Raw genomic sequence first — 17,986 nt, forward strand, 5'->3', positions numbered from 1 at the left:
AAAAAAAACATGCGACTAACACCACTTTTGATCTTTTTATATGGAAAGAACTGTTCGAGCATTTCTTATAAAGAGACTAATTATTCCCCTATATATCCGATCGGGTATGAAAGCGACTGGTAGCTTTTAAAAAATAAAAATAAAATTTTGCCCCAGATGCGATCCGAACCGGAGTCTTCAGTTTTTCTAAGCGAATACTCTCTACATGCCAACTCCCCGCATGAAATTTTATCGACTAAGGGCCGTTTTCTGAAGTAATCTGTAACTTTAAAGCTCACTTTAAAATTAAAGGTTGCATTGAAATGTATGATTGTGTCTAAAGTAAAGTATTCTATTTTCGGTTTAAAATTGGTTTACTTCCAAGAAGCATACATATGTCAAAAACCGATAATAGAAATGCTTAACTTTAGACATGGCTTTATTTTTAATCTAACCGTTATATAAAAAGTGAGCTTTACAGTTTAAGGTTACTTCAGAAAACAGCCCTAAGTGCGTAAATAACATTAAGTCGTTAATTGTGAACCTTAGTACTTAATCTTTAGTATTCAGTAAAAAAATAATAATAAAAATGAATTCCTCTAATTAATGGAGAGTTTTTTTTAGAGAGTGTTGTTTGAGAGTGTTTCGAGATACGAGGTTTTTCCAAAGTACCGTCGCTATGTTCTTGCCTACGAGAATATGCCCGTACAAAAAAAAACAACAAACAATAATAACCAAAGCGTACCATATCTGCTCGTCTTTCCCTCCCTCGAACCTTATTGCTGCCACATACCTATTAAGTATGTATGTCTGTAGATATGAATTTATATCGATTCACATTTCTGTGATTATTCATTAACCTGCACTCATCCGCATTCGAAGTGTCTCAATTGAATTCCACTTTAATTCTGCTATTGTTCTTTTGTTCTTTCATGCTTCTTTTCTACTTTTCCGCCAATTCAGTTCTATGAGTTCACGAATTTTCCAGAATATTATTGTAAGTACATATAAGAATGAGCATAGTCAAGTGTGAAAGCATCTGCATCTTTTGTGCCGAAGTCATTTGAATTGATGTCTATTTGAAGTCTTGATGGGGAGGGACTACATAATTGGAATTTTTCGGCGGAGGCATTTTTGTATAATTTGAATACCTTCAGTTAGATAAAGTTACAAGCACGCTGTCATTTATGAATTTTACCTAATAAGATACCCGTAATTGCTGTGGGGTGTGAAACGCTGCATGACTAGATATTATTACCAGGAGAAGACTTGTACAGAAAATGTTATACAATTTTTAAAGATATAATATAGAGTAAATGTTTAATTATTGCGCTGATTGTATCAAAGAATCGATTATTATGTAGGCATGCCAAATCAATCAATTTAAGTTTGGAAATTCTTCTAAACAGACGACTGAATTCAACGCAAACAACCAAAACCAAAGGTCCATAGTCATAGAGAAGCTAAAAAAAAGGTTTTAACGGTTAAGATTGTGTTTTATTGTAAACACGATTTTAACTTTTTCATAGTAAACTTAAATGCATGTTATGGCAAAAACAGAGTTTTAACTTTAAAATGAGGAGAACGCGATTTTAAAAATGTAAAACAGGGTTCTAAGTTTTCTTTTGTTGTTATAGTAGTAAACGCAATTGCGATTCCAACTCCATGCGATTCCAAACAATATTTTTTAAATGTATTATTATTATTTTTTTTTAATATAAACATTATTTTATTTTATTTTATTTTATTAAACTTTATTTTATTCTCTTTTTTGTTTATGGTATTTCAAGTTAATCAAATTTTTTGGAGTTTAATTTTGTTTAAAAAGGTCACACCATCTATAATTGCATAAAAAAATTCAAATAACTTTTAAAAGAATAAAAGATGGAAAAAAATTCCTGGCAATGGTATTCGAACCCACGACTTCCAAAATCTTGCAGCGAACACTGAGTGAACTTATTAAAGTACTGATCTTTTTTATATTGCCGAATCAATTTTTTCTCTTCATATAGCTCTCTTCTGTCTCATCTTAACAAAAAGCTGTTTCTTAGTTGTCTATGATTGACACAACTTACAAATTAATTCTAACCTTAAAATTTTATTTTGGTGCTATTTGTGGCGCCTAGTCTCGCAATTTCGAGAGGTCGGTTTTTTGCAGTTTTCACCATATCGTCGGCATTTACACTGGGAGCTTAAATAATTTTGATAATTTTTTTGTTCCCAAGTTAATTGACCTCAAGTGACCTGCTCTACGTACATAACCACCACAGCTTTTTTTTTTTGTTTGCTTGTAAGGTGGTACGGTCTAATGTACAACCAACAATTTAACAGGCCAGACTGTGAAAATTAGATATTATTTCAGCCATCATCGCACTGCACTGGAAAGTGAATTGAAAATTAAAAGAAAATAACAGTCACACTATATTATTAACCTAATCATTCGAAAATGGGCTAAAACAACATGTCGTTTGGTTACGACATTTCTTGTTCATGTTCATGTTCTTAAAAATTGGTAACAACGGGCACGTTCAGAAGGCGCACAGCTCAGTAACTGTTGCGATTGCACCTTCTGAACGCGTTGTTTTGCACTTCTGATCAACTGAACAGTTGCGTGTTAGATAATCGTAATATTTTCATGATCATTTGAGACAACATGTTGTGTGTTTTGAATTTGACAGCTAATGTATCAAGCCGTTCAGAAGGCGCATTATGATCACTGATTTTTTTAGCAACGGTTGCGCTCAACCTCTGCGCCTTCTGAACCTACCCATTATTTTTGTTCTATTGGTTTTCTCAGAAATGAGCAGCTAGTCATCAATTCAGAGAACTTCGATTATCGCGCTACAGAAGCCCCACAATTAAGTATTCTGATGAGCAAACATACATATGTAAAGCGTATTACATTCGATCACCTGTGTACATAATTGTTAGTAAATATGTATATATGTATTTTAACACTAGCTTTAAAAAAACATGTGTGCTATTTACCTAATTGAATTTACAAATAAACAAAATATACTGCTTTAGATTGTAAAATAAAATAAGCATTTTGCAAACATTTCATAAAATAAATAAAACATTCATATATTCATTTTGTGACGCCTTAGATAACACAAAAAATCATCCAGATAACAGATAATAAAAAGGTGGAAAATTTTATGGTAAAATGATAACGAAATTATTAGAATTTGGCGAAGTAGAGAAAAGCAACAACAGCACAGGATGACGTCTATTTATACGGGTATTAAAAAGAAATGGGCGAGATTTAAAGTCTTCTCAAGTATTTTTTGTAATTTATATATAACACTTAACACAACATAAACATAAAAAATTTATGTACGAAAAATTTGATCTTCAAAGCCCACAAGCCTAAAGCAGCATTTACAGGAAGCAATTTTGTAAGAGATTCAACATTGCCGGGATATTTGAAAGCCATTTTATTGCTTTCCAGATAATTGAATCACCATTTACATTAGAACTTCATCGTCGTATCCATTTTTCAGGCTGTCACCTAAATCAGGTCTCAGTGGTAGATGGCAACGCGGCGAACCAATGTCGTTAACGAAATTATCACGCGAGAGAAGATTGAATGGAAAATTAACAGCTTCTCTCCCTTCAAATCTCCGAGTCCGCCTACTTGGCAAAGTTCTAAAGTAGTTTGCATTTGCAAGGTAGGCAAGAGAGGGCATGCGGTGCTTTAAAGAGCACTAGGAGAAATGGGTTCTTAGTAACGAAATCGATTGCTAGCCAGCCTGGAAGAACTTTAATGGAAAAAGAAGTTCTAAAACCTCTGATCTAAACATGTATAATCGCAGGTGGAAGGCCCTTCAACTCAGTTTATGTGACCTAACAATTAATTACTTAAAACTTACTTCTAAAACACATAGAGGAGACAGGAAGAAGTTGTGCGGACACTGGGTTTTGAATACCTAACTGCTAGAATGGGACTGGCATACAACAGCTATAACTAAAAGGAAAGGGAAGAAACTGTAGAACGTCTTTTTGTGAATGTTCAGTACTATATGTTAGACACGTCTTTCTTTAATAGGGTTATAATCAGGGAACGGATTTTTAGGACCTAAAGACCTATAAAAAAGGCAAAATATAATAACGAAATAGGCTAGACAAAGCAATAGAAATAGGAAAACACAAAAACCGAAAATTAATAAAAAAATACATTTATTTTAGAAATTTTTATTTTACGAGTAAAAAGAGAATTAACTATGAACTAAATATGTACATAGTTTCATTGTATGAGAACTTTGTTCTTTGATTCTTTGACTATTTTCTGCTTTCGAGTCGGTTAGTGTGGCCACCTTTAGTCTCTACGATATGTATTTCGTATTTGACAGCCGCTGTAGCCGAGTGGTAAGAGGTGTGTACTACTACTAGGTAGTAGGTTCGTTCCCTGGTCAGAGCAATGGCAAACCCCCTCAAAAATTGGAGGAGACTCGGCCGAGTGCCTGGGAAAAATATGTGCCACAATATTTTATTTTCTTTATGCATTTAGCAACCATTACGTGCTAGTTAGTTGCTTTTTAATATTTTAATACTTTTCATAATTTAAAGCAGTTATAGTCAAGTATTTCATTGAAATACTTATTTAAATATGGACTGGTCAATGTTAAGCGGGGAGTAACGCAGCGTATGAGCAACATGCAGGGAATCATTGATTACACCTTGTGACAAAAATCAAAATATTTCGAAACACACGAAGCAATCACTATAAATACATACATACATATTTACGAAACTTGAGGACGAATATAGGAAAACGGCGTATTTATTTTTTCTCTCTAACGTCAGGATTTTTTTTAAAGGACCTTGAGTTTCAGAGAACGTTTTTTTTTTCAAAAATTTATTTTAAAAATTCAGTGCAACTTAGAATAATAATATGCGTACCAAATGAAAGCAAACGGTCTTTAAAACTAGAAGCAATTAAATTTTTTGGTTCACAAAGACGAAAATGTATTAAGAATATTGCAATAGATCTTTTCGTCGTAAACTAATAAAGTTAAAAGGACGAAATTCAAAGATTTAGCCGTCTATATATTGCTCCTTCTCGTATAATTTTTTCAAAAATAAATATTGGAAATTTTCAAGGGTATTCAAGGATAAAATCTCAAAAACACATTTTCAATATCCAAAGGGCCTTCTGTCCCAAAAAAGTTGATCTTTTCCAATATTGTTATTCCATATTGCCCGGAAATTTTTAAATAATATTTTTAATTAATCATATCTTTGAAATTTCAAAGTCCTTAAAAAAATCTGAGGCAAGGAGTAAAACTAAACCGCAATTTTACTATATTTGATCTCTCGTTTCGCGAGTATATTGATCATTTTTTGTGTAAATTATACTGTCGCATGGTGTAATACATTCATATGTATTTAAATATGTAGGTATGAATATTATGTAAGCATGTAAGTAAAGCCAGACACCTGTTGGCCGTGAAATACTTACGATGAAAAAAAAATCCGAAAATAAATCTAAATAAGACGGTATGTAAATGTATGTACATTAGGGTGGCTATTAAAGGCCCGATAATAATGTCAGCATGGAAATCCATCGCGGAATCACTCTTGCCAACAAGTGCTACTTTGGACCGAGTGGGCCATTCAGGAGTAAAGTCCTCTCTCGACGTACGAAAACCATGCTCTATAAGTCACTCATCATGCTCGTGCTGGTATATGGCGCAGAAGCATGGACAATGACCACATGCGATGAGCCGGCTATTGGAGTATTCGAGAGAAAGATTTTGCGGAAGATTTACGGGCCTTTACGCGTAGGCGACGGCGAGTAAATCAGACGATGGAACGATGAGCTGTATGAGCTTTACAACGACATGGACATAGTGCAGCTAATTAAAATACAGCGACTCCGCTGGCTTGGCCATGTCGTTCGAATGGACAGCGACGCTCCAGCTCAGAAAGTATTCAACTCGGAACCCGCTGGTGGTAGCAGAGGAAGAGGAAGGACCCCACTGAGATGGAAAGACCAGGTGGTGAAGGACTTGGCTTCACTTGGCGTTTCCAATTGGCGCCAGTTGGAACAGAAAAGAAACGACTGGCGTGCTTTGTTGAACTCGGTCAAAATCGCTTAGGCGGTTACAGCGTCGCATTAGAAGAAGAAGGCACCCTAATGCACATGCACATATACATATGTACATGCACATACACATATATAAATAGAAGAAAAACGCTTTAAACAAAAAAATGGAAACAATTCGTTGATATAATAAAAAAATATTTTTAAAGAAATTAGTCAAAGCGGTGAGCGTCGTAAAGCAGTTTGAAATAAAAATATTAATCCGCCCACAGCGTAAAACAAATCGCACTGAAGGCAACGAAAGAAAATTCATTTGTTTACAAAGTGTTGACAATAAAATCTGAGACGCGACCGCAAGCTACAAAAAAAGAAAAAAACAAAAACCCAACTGAATAAAAGAACCAATAGAATAGAAAATGTAGCCACAAGAAAAATCTGTATAAAAACCAATGAAATACTGTCTCTTGCAAAAGCTCACCGCAAGTGTTACCCAAGCAATGTAGAGGAAATTGCTCCCAAAAAAATCAAAACGTATACCAAAATTAAATAGCGAGCGAAAGCAAAAAATGAAAGCGTACATACATACTTATGTACATATTTACACATTAAAAATGTTTAAAAAGTGTGCCGTAAAGCGACAGATGGACTGGTTGGCTAAAAGAATTCAATGCAAAAAATTTTGTCGCAATAAAAAATGCCTACACTATAGCTCATCGCGCATGTAAATATGTACATATCTTTATATGTATGCTCGCTAGGGTGCGTTGAAAAAAAGTTTAAAAAGTGAAGCTCTCAGCGCTAGCATTTTTCTAAATGATAAAAGTATACCCGTATTTTTTGTTTTATAAATAAATTTTATTTAGAACAGACTTAGGAAAAGTAGAAGCAAAATCAACAATTTTTAGAATTTTTGTCTGTCTGTTTGTCTATATGTTTGTTCGCGCATCACTCGAAAACGAATGCATATAATTGGATGCAGTCTTCACTGGTGTATTGCTAGAGGCCTAACTTAAAATATAGATTGAACAAAATTATAGAGTTGCCACCTGTGAGAAAAACGCAGTTTAAGTAAATTGATAACATAAGGGAAATATTGCAATATGGCTATCAAAGGAAATAGGTTTAAGAAAGCTTACGACTGAAAATCATTTTTTGTGGAGGTTGCCACATTTTTGAATATCAATTTAATTTAATTGATAAGATAAATTAAATATTGCAATATGGGTATCAAACATAAGAGGTTTAGGAAAGCTTACTTCCGAAAATATTTTTTAGGAGGCTTGCCATCTGTTTCAAAAATTTTATTTATTTAAATTGATAAAATAAATGAAATATTACAATACAAGGAATCACGCCGAGTATTTGCTAGTTTTTAATAAAACAAAAAAATATACGGGTATTCTTTTTTTCCATATAGAAAAATCCTTGGGGTGACCACCGTAATGTATGTATGCATGTGTCATAGAGGGCTACTGCGACTAAAAGCAACAGTTGACTATAAATAGTATAGAGCTGTGTACATGCACTCGTTTGGGGCAATGGGAATGCCGGAAATTTTTGTCGACCAATCTATATGTACATAAATATGTACGTATATAGTGGCCAAAACACAAGCACATACATAAATAAACAGCGTCAAGAAATTCGAATAATAAATGCAAAATTATTACAGCAATAAAGTTTCGACATAAAAAAAAAACTTAAATAAATTACATACAAAAGCAAAAATAAATTTGATTTTCCTAGAAAATTCTCTAGCAGAAAATATTTGCACCAAGAACCACCACATTAATTAGTCTACTTACCTCTTCGTTGCTACTATTTACTATGCACTGTAACACAGTTTTATTCTCAACTGCAAGCCAAATTAAAAAAAAAATCTTATGAAAATGCATTCACTTTCACTTTTTTATTTTTGTTTTTTTTATGTCAATAATTTGTGCGTTTTTAGTATTTGCCCGATTTTTGCGCACCTTACACTTAACTGTAAATTTGCTAAATCTCACACTGACACTTTCCTTGGCAATATAGTGAGAAGCTTCGGAAATTAACTAAGCAACTCTTTCGCGTGTTATCATTTTCTTTGTAACATTTAAAATTTTCGCGTGCGAAATGTCGACTTCTACAAACTTTAGTTGGCTAATTTCACGGCCGCTTCACAATACGAAACGTTGCTTTACGTTTTGTATGCCAATTTCAACTAAAACCGAAAACGTACCGTTTCGTTGCTTAAAAATCAAATTAGGAAAAAGGCAAGCGAAATTCAAGAAACATCAAGAATCTCTTGAGTGCCAAACGCGCGCCCCTCTCCAACAAACACTCAACCGGCAAAAACACCCAAAACATTCGAAAGCAAAGTGCTCTGCACTGAGCAACTAAACGCGTACGCTACCAGTGATGCCAGATTGTGGGTAATTTCCCTATTTGAGGGATATTTTGCATCAAAAATTATTAAAAGGGAAAAAAGGGACATTTCATATAAATAAGGGATTTTCTTTTGACGCAGTTATTGTTGCATAACTGATCAAAATTCAAGAATATTCGACATTCTTACGTAATTAATCGTTCAGAAGATGTGATGTGGAGTGAAATGGTATATAATTGTTAAATAGTATAAGGACAATTTCGAAGATTTTCTTACATTAACCAATTCAAGCGCTGAGTAAGAAAGAATCTATTCAGTTGTAACTGGTGTTTCATGTAAAAAGCGGAACAAATTATTTGATGAAATGTTAAATAGCACATGAATGTGCTTCAATTTTAAAGTCACCAAAAAATTCGTTTAGGCCCTTAGTGAGTGAGCAAAAAAATGAAAGTGAAAAGATGAATGAGTGAAAAAAATGCAGAAAAAGGGGTTTTTTCTTAACAGCGGTCGGCCCTGGGCAGGCAATGGCAAACCCCCCAGTGTATTCCTGCCATGAAAAACAGCTTCTCATAAAAATACACTCGCCATTCGGATTCGGCGTAAAACTGTAGGTCCCTCCCCTTTGTGTGACAACATCAAGGGGACCGCCACAAATTGGAGGAAAAGCACGTAAGTGTAAGTGCCAAACTATTATTATTATTTTATATGAATTTTACTTCTTTACTACTGAAACATGTATATGTTTAAATTCGTTGGGAATTTTGTGGGATAAATTTTCAAGATGTGGGTAATTGAGGGATTTTTTCCCCATTTTCGTGGGATTTTAACAGCGAATGTCTGGCATCACTGTACGCTGCACTCTATGCGCTCTATCTGCGCTCAAAGGTTTGAGTGACTTTATCAGCGCGTGATAGAGAGTGATCTTCTTGTTGAGCGCTATAACTGAGTGAGTGCATATATGCGACGTGCAAAGATCACTGATCAAACGTAAAACATGTGTGAGCGCAATGCAGTTTTGATGCGCTTGAGTAGGCAACAGATGATCGGGTGCTCAAAAGTCGTGCGGCTTATGACAAAGCACAACACCGGCAAATTTGTGATAAATTTTGTTAATTTTTTTTTGGGGGCCTCTTATCTGGAGCAAATTCGCGCCGCCAGTGCATAAATTTATTTTCTATCACGCGCGTCACTCAACTCCTCACCCACCACCGCTCAAGCGCAAGCAAGCGGTGCGCGTTGGTGACTTATCTCTGCACATTGATCGACAATGAAATGCCGCTCGCAGCATCTTGAGGAGGCGCGCACTGCTTTAGCGCACACAAGAAGAAACGGCAGCATGCCACTAACTCAATAGACACATATTTTTATATACAAACGTATTTATGCGCAAATAAATATCTACAATATACATTTGTCAGTATTAAAACTGTAGATTAAGAAAACCAAAAAAAAAAACAATACAAAATAAATGCGCTACACGAAATGTGGGTGATGCTGCCGCAGCGATAATACATACATATTAGGGATGTTAGTCCCGGCATCTGGGCATTTTTTAAGTGCCAAAAATCCCGGGCTTATTTGCCAAGACAGTTATAGAAACGCAGAGGTGACAGTAATAGAAAACGCCTTATTTTGACCAGTTTTTACTACATTTCTTTTGTTTATTTAATATTTAATATTTTTTTTTTTATAAATGTCTAGCTAATAATACATACACATAACACTGTGCGACACGCAATTTTACACACAGAAAAATCAATTTATTCGTGAAGCCATGGGCCAAATATATGCAGTAAAATTACGTTTTTAGTTTTTCTCACTGACGTCAGGATTTTTTAAAAGGACTTTGAAAACTGAATAATATGAGTAATTCAGAAAATGGTTTAAAAAATAGAGTAAGAAGGGATTACATTTTTTGGTGCTTAAGTTATTGAAAATGTCCTTAAAAATTTTATCTTCGAATATCCTTGAAATGTTGCAATATTTATTTTGAAAAACGTATATGTTAAGGACTAATATAAACTCGACAACGTCATCGAATACAGTCATTCTAACTTTATAAAAAAATAAAATTTATTAAAAATGCATTTTCAAGTCCTTGTGAACGCAAAAAACTTAAGTTTTTTTTTAAATCCTACAGAAATTTTTATTTAATTTGGTACCCATTTTTATTCTACATTGCACTGAATTTTATAAATAATTTTTAGAATTTATCATATCTTTGAAATTATAAAGTTCTAACAAAAACAAAAATCTAAAACTAAAAGCGCAGTTTTATTATATTTGGCCCAAGGTTACGTGAGTATATTGATTGCTTGGTGTGTTTTAAATTGTTTTAGTTTCAATCTATTTACTCAGAATTTTTAGAAAAATTCTAGTTACGCAATTTTTTAAGTATAGCCCTATAAATAACAGAAGGATAAAGTACAAGTTTCATGCAGTTACAAAATACCGTTGATTTCTGGAAATATTTTAATTCACATGCCTTAAGTTACTTTATCAGATATGTCAACGCTAAAGTATTGTTAAGTGCGTATAAATTTAATTACTGTCTTTTGTTTTGTTACTAATGCAATTTTTTTCAAGTTAAATAATAAAATAAGTTTCAAACCCATTTATTTATTATTTATTATATGGTAGGACAGCTTCTCAAACTATACTGATGCAATTTCTTCATGTTAATTTGTTGGAAAATAATGAATATCTAAATGCCGGGACTCATCCCGGGATACCGGGACTGTATGAACGATGTCCCGAAAATCCCGGGTTCGCAAAAATCAAAAAAAAATTAACATCCCCAATACATATGCTATAAAAGCGTCAGCATTGCAGCACATCAGCGCAAAGCAAAACGCGCGCAGTTGTTTCTATATGGGTCATTTCCAAACAAAGTGCAATTTTTTTGTCCCGCCTTTTTAAATTTCTTTATAGTGGTAAACACGAAAAATCACAAAGCAGCATTATACGATTCAAATAATAAGCCACTAACAGAACTATTTTTTTTTTATTATTGTAAGCCATTTTGTTTTCTTTTGCGAATGGTATTTCTTTGATATATGTATATTAGCTACTCCGTAAACAAATATTTGTCCCGCTCAGGTTATTCGATAACACAGGTCCACAAAAAAAAATCGATGAAAGGTTCCTTTGACCAAACCTAGTCTCTTATATATATTTTTGGGGTCGCTGAACACGAATCTCAAGTCCGTTTTGAAATTCAAAAAATACTTGTCATGTCCACTTTGTATGGAAATTACCCATATACATTAGGGTGCCCATCGAATTATTTGTTTGAAATCTCAAAATAGGGTCTTCTCTAAAATTTTAGTAGTCGGTGTAGTAAGGATTCACCACGAATATCTCTTCTCTAGAACAATTGTAAGCGTTTGCGCGTCGAGCATTTAATTTTTCCATACAAATTACACGTAAGAAAATGACTTCTTACCTTCTGAGATCAATATATTTTTTTAGGATCAATGTAAACGTTTGAAACTGTAAGAATACATTGATTACATGCCATTTAAGTATTATTCATACTCAGATCCTATAATTCCAAAATAAAAAAATTTGGAATATACTAGATTTGACTTAAAGAGGATAAAAGGATAGTTTACATAATCTGAGCCTGCAAATACTTAAATGACATGTAATCAATGCATGCTTACAGTTTCAAGCGTTTTAATTGATCCTGGAAAATTGTATTGACCTCAAAAGAAAAGCACTCATTTTCTTACGTGTAATCCCTATGGGGAAACTAAAGGCTCAGTACGCGACCTCTTACAATTCTCCTAGAGAGGAGAGACTCATGGTGGATCATTACTATACCAAATACTAAGATCTAAGTCCTATTATAGTCTCCCTGCAGATTTTTTTTTTTTGTACGTGGTCTAATATACATGCATACATAGAAACATGAATTTATTTATAAAATTATGTGCAACGTCAAAATCTACAACTCGCTCTCATTTGCGCGTGAGTAATAAATTTCGATTACAATTATTTACTAGCTAGATACTTACATTCATATATTGCGGATAGGCGCGCGTCGCGGTGTGCAGCTACGCGCTGTGTCGCCAGCTAACGCCACTAATAAATAAATACTGCTTAGCGGCAGTGGCGCTTTGCAGCACAAGCTGACAGATGACTAGATATATATCTTAGCATATACATAGTACACACTGTATTAACTTCGATGTTTGTCTCGCTAACATTTACATAGATGCAATTGTGCATCTGTGCGCTTGCCTGCGCAGAGCGCGCGTAGATTTGTGCATCACCCTGAGTGATTCGTAAATTTTTACGTTAAAGCTCTTACTGAATACCCGTTGTTGTGCAATGCCATTTGTTTTACCATTTTTGGTAAGCAATTAATTCGGTTGCTGTTGTTACGCTTATAAATCAGTAATTTGGTTTGCTTTATTAAGTTGTTACCTTTTTTTCCTTTTATAGATACTTAATTACAGTTGCTGTCACGTTTTTGTTGAAGTTGCATTTTAATTTGTATCAGAGAATGTGGGCAAATATAGTATACACAACTGACTGAATGTGTTCACTCAAATAAAGATTTTTTGTTTTGACTGGGGAAAGTATCGAAAGCCTATTACATACCCCTTCAGTGTGAGACTTAAGTCCACTAATACATAATACATCGTTTCTCAGTGCGGATTTACGGCGGGATTTTCGCGTTATAATTTAGATGTTGCTCGAATTAGGGTTCGAGGCCAGGTACCGAGTAGTAGTCGGCACCTCTAACCACTCAGCCACGGCGGCCGCAAGTGTCATTGATACGATTTTAAAACGTTTTAAGTAAGCTTGGCTTGTAAACAACTGCCTTGGATGATAGTTTCCTTTACTGTATGTCCCGTCCCAAAATTTTATTTCTTCATGAAATTGAGAAAATGAGAAACGTCAAAAATTACGTCGCGCGTTTATTTAGATTTAGCGTGTTCTGGAGCAAATCTAACGAGTTGTTACATTTTTCGACAAAAACGTATTTTTGGTCGCAAATGGTGGCACACTTATCTTAGATAATCTATCTTCAAGTTTGCATAAAGATCAATATTCCTTCGCGTAATTGTATTTAAATAAAAACTTAAAAAAGATATACTAAAAAAGTCAAAATAACACATTGTGCTCATATAAGCGTAGTCGCGTATGTAAAGTATACGCCCCGTAGCACCATACACATTCAGCTAACCCGTTTACTCCCACGGCTTAACTTAAAAGTCATATTATTTAAAAGTAATTAAATATTGTCGTGGAATATTTTTCTACAGAATTGTTTACGAATATATTTATAAATTAGTTTCTTAATGTATATAACAATTTCAGAATGAATTTCGAGTGTGTCAACAAAAATTGTAAAATTGGGATTTTTGTTTCGCAAACCAACGTAATTTTATAATCAATGTAACTATTTTTTCATTTGGTGGCACACTAGTTTTATTATTCTAGATTGGCTCATTATGGCGAAAAAAACACTTACAAATGGAAAAAATGTTACATTTCAAAAAAATGCAAAATAGCTGCGACAGATATTTTGTAGGCTGCCATTTTTTACTTGGTGGCACACTCTTGAAACTTCACAGATTTTCTGTATTTTATGCTAGCTTTCATTGCCTCTAATATGAACACTCTATCTGAAAACTTCCCAAAGTTATTGAAAAAAATAATATTTTCTTTTGTTATTTAAGGCCATATAACTTCTTCACTGGGATTCGATACAGCGACCACGGCGTCCAAAGCCAGTGAAGAAGTCTGATGAGGAGATGCGGTGATCTCTGAAATAGCGTCTATAAATTCTAGCCAAAATTTAAATTATTGTTATTTTTTTCACAAAATTTTCATTAAAAACGTGCCTCAAGCTCAATAAAATTATTGAATAAAGAAAGAAAAAATTGTGATTTTTTCACCTAAATAAACGTCTCAAGGTTGAAATTTTAATACTTGATTTATTTTTTCTTGTACTTGTTTCTGTTTCTGGAGCTCCATTGATTAAAATAAATCCAGGAAAAACGTTTAAGTGTATTGTTTTTTTGCCGAGAGAAGGGAGACAACTTGGACAACGTTGGAAAATGCTCCGAGAATACGAGCATGGATACGAAGATCAAGGCGAGTAGGAATGTCGACTGACAGCAATATGAAGACGGATATGAATACAAATACGAAAACGAATATGAAGACCAACTAAAGGGGAACACGAACACGAGGACAAAAAAAAATCACGAATGCAAAGATAATTACGTCGACGAACTCGACGACTTAGGCAAATACGAATGCAGAGACGAATATGAAGATGAGCACGAATATAGAGACGAGTTCGAAGGCGAATATGGAGACGAGTTCGAAGGCGAATATGACTAGTCCGAATACGAGGACGAAGACGAGCGCGAACACGTATACGAAACCGATTGCGAAGACAAATACGAAAGCGAAGACATATACGACTACGAACGCGAAGGCTAACCGAAGACAGTACGAAGTTAAATAAAACTACGAAGGCGAATACGCTCACGAAAGCTAAGACGGAGATGAATACGAATACTAAGACCAAGTCGATTACGGATACGTATATGAAGACTAAGACCAAGGATAAAGTAAATAATTAGCTTAAGAGAAATTTCTGCAATATAAAGTGAACTAGAAATGAATCGAAGGAAGTTTCACTTTAGTATGGTGGCCCAGGCGCACTGTTTTTCCTTTTTTTAGGGCCGTTGGCTAAAGTAAACTTTAACTTAAAAGCTCGTTTTATATATAAAGCTATGTCTAAAGTAAAGCATTTATATTATCTGTTTCTGACGTATGTATGTTTCTTGGCTGTTATCCAATTTAGGACCGATAATAAAATGCTTTACTTTAGACACAATCATAAATTATAATGCAACCCTTAAATATAAAGTGAGCTTTAAAGTTAGAGGTTACCTGAGAAAACGCCCCTAATTAGTTTTTTTTTTGTTTTTTGAAGGAGCGTTTTTTCACATTTTTTTTGTTTTAATTATTTTCTTTTAAACGAAATGTAACTTACAATTTTCAAATGTACATACGCGAAAGTTTTACGTATTATAGAAATTTGTGCGAAGTACCCTTATGATTTCAAAAATACCGACCTATTAAATTAGCTCTCTAACTAACGAGGACTGCACAGAAAATAGTGGCATACCTTTGGTATCAAGAAATTACCCAATTTCGTTATCTTCGAAATGTTTCGAAACTGTTCAGTTTTACAGCCGTTTTTCTCGAGCTTTTGGTTTTTTGAATTATGACACTCTTGCAGCAAACGCACGATATGTTTTTCAAGGTTAAAGCACCCAGTGCAAAAAAAAATATATTTATAGGAGAAACGAAAGAACATATATACGTATGTATTGTACATATGCATATACATATGTTAGTGTATGTAAACAACAAGTAACTTTTCCAAGAAATACCCACATCATTGTATCTGAGTGATGTCATTACACACAAAACTCATTTGTTATTGTTACAAGTAGTGCATTGGCGTTACGAAAGTGGTGACGCAATGTGGTGGCATTAAAAAAAAAATGCCACACTACTCACCGCAAACCACAAGCTTATCAACAGACCCACGCACAGCAACAACGACAACTTAAGCTACAACCTCAGTCGTTTACATAATACGAATACATATTTACAACAGGCAGTGGCCCGGTGAGCGCAACAAACAGCAACAACAATAACACATCAGACAGACACTATGAACGACCTGCATTGAGGACAACAACGAAATGCAATTGTTGCAGTCTGCTATTTGTGGGAGTTGTTGTATGTCAATTTGTGTGTAAATAAATATATATGTATAAGTATGTAAGTATGTCACATAAGTAGACGTTTTTTTCGCACGCGTACGCGACTAACAAGTGCGAATGCAAATTACGAGTATATTAATTGGCTGCATGCTTCTTGCCCAGTTTAGAAAGCCACGGCTAGACTAGTTAGAGGGCAGACGGCAGAATATGATTTATAAAAGAAAGAATGTATCTTAAACAAATACATTTGCCCTAATTGGTATAATAAGATGAGTACCAGCTGGCAGAGATTTGCAAGCCGGTGCACAATTGGCGGTTAGATCGCTCAGGCAGCGTGCGCGCCAGTTCGCAGAACTTAGTTAAATATTTACATTGAAGAATCTATGAGTAGATTTTGCATGCTACACTGATTTATTTTTATCGCTTGCTTCCTTTTATACACTCTATATTTTCTGCTGTAGAATTATCTCGGCGCTCTTTAAATATCTGGTTGACGCATCATTGCGCACGTTGGCGACGGTATGATTGGCATGGAAGGTATGCAGTGATATACATGTTATTACATGTATGTATGTATGTATGTATGTATCGGGTGTTTTTTTTCAGAGGTACATATCGACTGCTGAGTGGAAGATCGACGTGTATCGGCAGCCAGTTCTAAAATGCCCTATCTCAAAAACTTTTCAAAAAACGTCCTATTTCAGAATTTGGTTTAAGAACGCCCTATTTCGGAATTCGTTTCAAAAACGCCCTATTTCAGCTGCCGATTCAAAAACGCCCTATATCAGCACATTTTCAGTACATTTTGAAGTGAGATAGGGCATTGTGTATATCTCGGAGACCTATTAGAAAATACTCGTTTCAAAAAATTTCATATTAAAGTTTAAGGCTTAATTCTTAAAATGTGAGTTGAAATGTCACACCCGTCACCGTGGAATGAACCATATATTAAAACTCGAAGTTAAGCCCAATACGTATGTATGTTGACGCTAGGCTGTGTGTTGTCGTCATTCACAGACATTAAAGCCAAGCTCATTGCTGAAATTCTAAAAATTTGCCTTTGATTTATCACAGTTTAAATTTATTTATGATGCTCCACATCATTTGAAATTACCCTTATTCTTCAGCCATTCACCAAATTGATCTTCCCATCACCGCATCGCTTCATTCATCAATTAATTCTATAATCGCGTCATTCCTTCGCTCGATTCGTTTGTGGTAAACACGTGCTTCGCATTACACTTCACGCGAAGATTTATTAAGTATCAACGAAATATCATTTAAAGACTGTTGAATGGTTTAATTTATGCACAGTAGCTGTGTTGGGTAGAGTGTAGTATTGCATGAATCAGGGTATAGATTTATCAATGATACAAGAACCGTATAAATCTACTCTATGAATGAATAGGTCAACAATTGAGATTTATGCGCTTCTTTAAATGTTTTATTATGGGCATTTGGAAATCAGTTTCCGCATGATATTCAGAAATTGTTTTTCATTGTTTACAAATTTAATATCATCGTATTGTTTAATTTCTTTTATCCATGGCAAGTATTACGATGTTTAATCAAAAAGTTCAGTACTTTTGCAACAATAACATTGCTCCCCCAACTTTAATATGTCGAGAGGCCACTGCTACTGATTTCAAATAGAATGTGTCTTAAGTGTGTACATGTGCTGCAAAATCGGCTGTCTGTCAGTTTTTAGCCCATAATATCATCGGTAAGGGTATGGATAAAGGACGAAATATGACATAGTGAAAACCAGCCTTAAAATTGTTCCCTTTAAAGCAGTGTACGAAAATAAACTATATTGTACGTTACTATTTC

At 34.4% G+C, this 17,986-nt stretch overlaps 2 protein-coding genes across 2 annotated transcripts in view; one reads left to right on the forward strand and one right to left on the reverse strand.

Moving 5' to 3' along the window:
* LOC118737635 (synapsin) overlaps nucleotides 1-17,986 on the forward strand; it is a 113,907-nt gene that overhangs the window by 70,442 nt on the left and 25,479 nt on the right. The window lies entirely within an intron of this gene.
* LOC118737637 (tissue inhibitor of metalloproteinase) overlaps nucleotides 1-17,986 on the reverse strand; it is a 73,024-nt gene that overhangs the window by 51,903 nt on the left and 3,135 nt on the right. The window lies entirely within an intron of this gene.

This window comes from Rhagoletis pomonella, unplaced genomic scaffold (assembly GCF_013731165.1).
Source record: "Rhagoletis pomonella isolate Grant_MI unplaced genomic scaffold, Rhpom_1.0 Rhpom_scaffold_00004, whole genome shotgun sequence".
Taxonomy (NCBI): domain Eukaryota; kingdom Metazoa; phylum Arthropoda; class Insecta; order Diptera; family Tephritidae; genus Rhagoletis; species Rhagoletis pomonella.